Source organism: Sorex araneus, chromosome 4, assembly GCF_027595985.1.
Source record: "Sorex araneus isolate mSorAra2 chromosome 4, mSorAra2.pri, whole genome shotgun sequence".
Classification (NCBI taxonomy): Eukaryota; Metazoa; Chordata; class Mammalia; order Eulipotyphla; family Soricidae; genus Sorex; species Sorex araneus.
In genome coordinates, this window is record NC_073305.1 from 73,660,982 (window position 1) to 73,665,768 (window position 4,787).

Below are 4,787 nucleotides of genomic sequence, written 5' to 3' on the forward strand. Positions count from 1 at the left end.
CGACCGAGAGGACTGCGACGCGCCCCCGGCGGAAGAGGCGAGGGAAGACGCCAGACGGGCCGGGGCCAGGAGAGGCAAAGCGGAAGAGGGTCAGGCCGCCACGGGCGGGTGGGCGGAGCGGCGCGGCCGGGCGGGAAGGCCGGAAGCCGGAGGACGGGGGAAAGCATCGCGACGGGGCCCGAAGGAGCCAGCGCCGACCGGGGACGGAGGGGCCCCCGGGAGGAGGGGAGTGGTGGCCAGAGGCACACGCGGAGAAGCGCCACGCCAACTGTTCGCACCCGCTTGACCCTCCCCAGGGACGGCCCCAAGGCCCGACCCCGGGCCACGCCGAAAACCCCGACGGATCCCACGTCGAGACGCCGCCCCCTCCCCTGACACTGTGGCCTCTGCCGCCGCCGGGTCGCGGCCGGCCACCGCCGCCGCCGCATGGCAGCCCCAACTGCCGACCGACCGGGACCACTATGCTGACCTTCGTTCCGGCTCGCCTCGGCGTCCCCGGCACGCCTCCCCCACTTCGAACAGCGGGGGCTCCCGCGAGGAGGGATGGAGGGGGGGAGGAGGGGGGGGACGGACCCCGACGCCTCCTCCTCCTCCGCCCTCCTCCCGGGGGGGACCCCCGCGCCGCACGGGGTTTCTTCTCGCGAGCGTCGTGCCGGGAGGGGATCCGTTAATGATCCTTCCGCAGGTTCACCTACGGAAACCTTGTTACGACTTTTACTTCCTCTAGATAGTCAAGTTCGACCGTCTTCTCAGCGCTCCGCCAGGGCCGTGGGCCGACACCGGCGGGGCTGATCCGAGGGCCTCACTAAACCATCCAATCGGTAGTAGCGACGGGTGGTGTGTACAAAGGGCAGGGACTTAATCCCGCACTTACTGGGAATTCCTCGTTCATGGGGAATAATTGCAACCCCCGATCCCCATCACGAATGGGGTTCAACGGGTTACCCGCGCCTGCCGGCGTAGGGTAGGCACACGCTGAGCCAATTAGTGTAGCGCGCGTGCAGCCCCGGACATCTAAAGGCATCACAGACCTGTTATTGCTCAATCTCGGGTGGCTGAACGCCACTTGTCCCTCTAAGAAGTTGGGGGACGCCAACCACTCGGGGGTCGCGTAACTAGTTAGCATGCCAGAGTCTCGTTCGTTATCGGAATTAACCAGACAAGTCGCTCCACCAACTAAGAACGGCCATGCACCACCACCCACAGAATCGAGAAAGAGCTATCAATCTGTCAATCCTGTCCGTGTCCGGGCCGGGTGAGGTTTCCCGTGTTGAGTCAAATTAAGCCGCAGGCTCCACTCCTGGTGGTGCCCTTCCGTCAATTCCTTTAAGTTTCAGCTTTGCTTATATGGTTATACTCCCCCCGGAACCCAAAGACTTTGGTTTTCCAGAAGCTGCCCGGCGGGTCATGGGAATAACGCCGCCGCATCGCCAGTCGGCATCGTTTATGGTCGGAACTACGATGGTATCTGATCGTCTTCGAACCTCCGACTTTCATTCTTGATTAATGAAAACATTCTTGGCAAATGCTTTCGCTCTGGTCCGTCTTGCGCCGGTCCAAGAATTTCACCTCTAGTGGCGCAATACGAATGCCCCCGGCCGTCCCTCTTAATCATGGCCTCAGTTCCGAAAACCAACAAAATAGAACCGCGGTCCTATTCCATTATTCCTAGCTGCGGTATCCAGGTGGCTCGGGCCTGCTTTGAACACTCTAATTTTTTCAAAGTAAACACTTCGGGCCCCGCGGGACACTCAGCTAAGAGCATCGAGGGGGCGCCGAGAGGCAAGGGGCAGGGATGGGAGGTGGCTCGCCTCGCGGCGGACCGCCCGCCCGCTCCCAAGATCCAACTACGAGCTTTTTAACTGCAGCAACTTTAATATACGCTATTGGAGCTGGAATTACCGCGGCTGCTGGCACCAGACTTGCCCTCCGATGGATCCTCGTTAAAGGATTTAAAGTGGACTCATTCCAATTACAGGGCCTCAAAAGAGTCCTGTATTGTTATTTTTCGTCACTATCTCCCCAGGTCGGGAGTGGGTAATTTGCGCGCCTGCTGCCTTCCTTGGATGTGGTAGCCGTTTCTCAGGCTCCCTCTCCGGAATCGAACCCTGATTCCCCGTCACCCGTGGTCACCATGGTAGGCACGGCGACTACCATCAAAAGTTGATAGGGCAGATGTTTGAATGGGTCGTCGCCGCCACGGGGGCCGTGCGATCGGCCCGAGGTTATCTAGAGTCAACAAAGCCGCCGGCTCCCACCCCGCGGTCGGAGCCGAGGGGAGGCTGACCGGGTTGGTTTTGATCTGATAAATGCACGCATCCCCCCCGCGAAGGGGGTCAGCGCCCATCGGCATGTATTAGCTCTAGAATTACCACAGTTATCCAAGTAGGAGAGGAGCGAGCGACCAAAGGAACCATAACTGATTTAATGAGCCATTCGCAGTTTCACTGTACCGGCCGTGCGTACTCAGACATGCATGGCTTAATCTTTGAGACAGCATATGTTACAGGCAGGATCAACCAGGTAGGAGGAGAGGCACGACCGAGCGACTGCGCGTGGCGGCAAGCCGCTGCCGCCGGGGGAACCCCAGGGGGAGAGAAGACGGGAGGAACCCAACCCCGGCCCGCGCGCCACCCCCTCCTGGGACTCCTCCCCCCCACCGGCCGCCGGCACCGCGCGCCGCCCGCCCGCGGACGGACGGACAAGCGCGGGACTGGGCGCGGCGGGGAGGGGAGACAGGAGGGAGAAGACGGCTGGAAGGGAGGAGGAACCGACGCCGCCCCACGGGCCCGGCGGCAGTGGAGCCGGCGCGCACAGACCTAACACGGGAGCTGGACGCGCAGCGGCGGCGCGGGACGCGCGAAAGGACCCCGCAGGCGCGGGGGAGAAGAGGCCGGGGGGCGAGCAGGGGCTGTCACCGCCCCCAACGCACCCTGAAGACCGAGGGCCCGCTCGGGCGCCACTGCGGCTGCGAGACGCACGGCCCGACGGCAGGGAGAACGACACTACCCGACCCGCCCACCGACCGGAGCCGGTGGGGGGGAAATCCCGAAAGGGTGTGGCACCGCCACGACCCCCGGCGGCGGCACCGCGGAGAGACGGCGAGGGGGATGAGAACGTCTGCACGCGGCCTCCGGAGACCCCCTCGACCGACCACAGCGCGACACCCGGCTCCGCCGAGGGCAGCCTGGCGGCGGGTACGGACGGCCACCGGCCACGGGGAGGAGCAGACGGCGGGCCCCGGCGGGCCCGGAGAGCAAGAGCGCCTCGGTGGGTGAGGACCCCCGAGCGCAGGCGAGCCGCGGGGGACCGGGACGACGCGGGCAGCAGCCCGACGGGTGGACGAGAAGCAGAGGAGAGGAGGCCCGCGGGGAGACCCGCGAGAGGCCAGAAATGCTGGCGACCCCCCGGCCGCCACACAGGGTGAGGCCGGAGGAGAGGAGGCGACACGGGAAAGGGCGGGCCGGCCGGAGCGGGGGCGAGCCCGAGGAGCCCTGGGGAGGGAAGAACCCTCCACGAGCCAGGCTCCCCAAAACGCGGGGGAGGGCCGCCGCCTCCGCCAGTGGCCCACCACGGGAATCTCACCACCCGAGCACAAGGGTGGTCCCACGGCAGCCGAAGACGGACGACGGCGACCACCGCCGCTACCGAACGGGCAAGGACTCGAGCTTCGCCCGGCACCGACCGACCACCAGGCGTGGACGGGTCAGACGCCCCCCGACCAAGCGCGCCTCCTCAACTGGCAGCGGAGTCAACCGATGGTCGCGACCGCCCCCACCGCACCGACGACAGAAGGCACGCCACCCCTCCGATCACCGCACGCACCTCCGACCAGAGTCCCCCCCGGGCTAAACGAGGCCCGGTCAGGCGGGGTCCGCCGCTCCAGAGGCACGACGGGTCCCGGCGGGCAGGCACGACCTGCAACCGGGCGAGAGAGAACAGCCGCCGCCGACGGGCGACCGCACGGGAGGAGGGCCATGGGGGCCTAAGCGCCCGCCCGGCCACTGCAAGGGCACACACAGCCTCCCATGGGGAGGGCGGCCCAAGGGGCCGGGGGGATCCGGGCCCGCGAGGGCCGGGCACGCGGCACGCGCGCCAGACGGGCTCCGAGAGGAGCAACGAGAGCGGAAGGCACCCATCGGGACGACCGGGCCAACGGGAAAACTACGCACGGGAATCCCACCGCCCACAGACCAGGGCGGTCCCGCACCCACGCCCGGGATGCCGGCCGGTCCCGACAGCCGACCCACCCGCGCCCTCCGCCTCGGAAGCCACGTCCACACGCGTCACCGCAGCGCCCCGCCACCGGGGGCCCGGAGGGTCCACGCCAACCACCGCCACCCGTCCCTGGCCCCGCCGTGGGGCGGGAAGGGCTAACGGCGCCCAGAACCCCCGCGAGCCCGCACACGCGGGCCAAAACACAAGCCTCTCGCCTTTCCTCTTCCGTCCGCCCATCCGAGCCCTGACCGAGGGTCCCAGAGCCCAGGCGGCAACGTCCGGCACCCGGGGGGACCGCCGCCACCACGCGGACCGCGCGCCGGCACCTCGCTCGGCCGGGCAGCCGAGACGGGACCCCCGAGAGCACACACCCCGAAGCCGAGGTCCGCAGCACCACCGCCGGCTGCGGCACCACACGGGTAACGGGAAGCAGACAGAGCGTTTCCCCCCCGCCGGGAAGCACGGCTCCCGCCGGGGGCACAGCGGGCCGGGTCAACAGGAGCACGGGGTCGCAACGGTGGCAGAAACGACACCCTGACCGCGCACACCCGTCCCACGACTCCGACCAC

At 67.4% G+C, this 4,787-nt stretch overlaps 1 long non-coding RNA gene across 1 annotated transcript; it reads left to right on the top strand.

Annotated features, from left to right (window-relative positions):
- The first annotated feature begins 577 nt into the window (after positions 1-577).
- LOC129404442 (uncharacterized) lies at positions 578-2,645 on the top strand. Its single transcript, XR_008629872.1, has 3 exons — positions 578-834; positions 1,207-1,269; positions 1,391-2,645. It is a non-coding gene; the product is annotated as an uncharacterized LOC129404442 (long non-coding RNA).
- Positions 2,646-4,787: the final 2,142 nt, after the last annotated feature.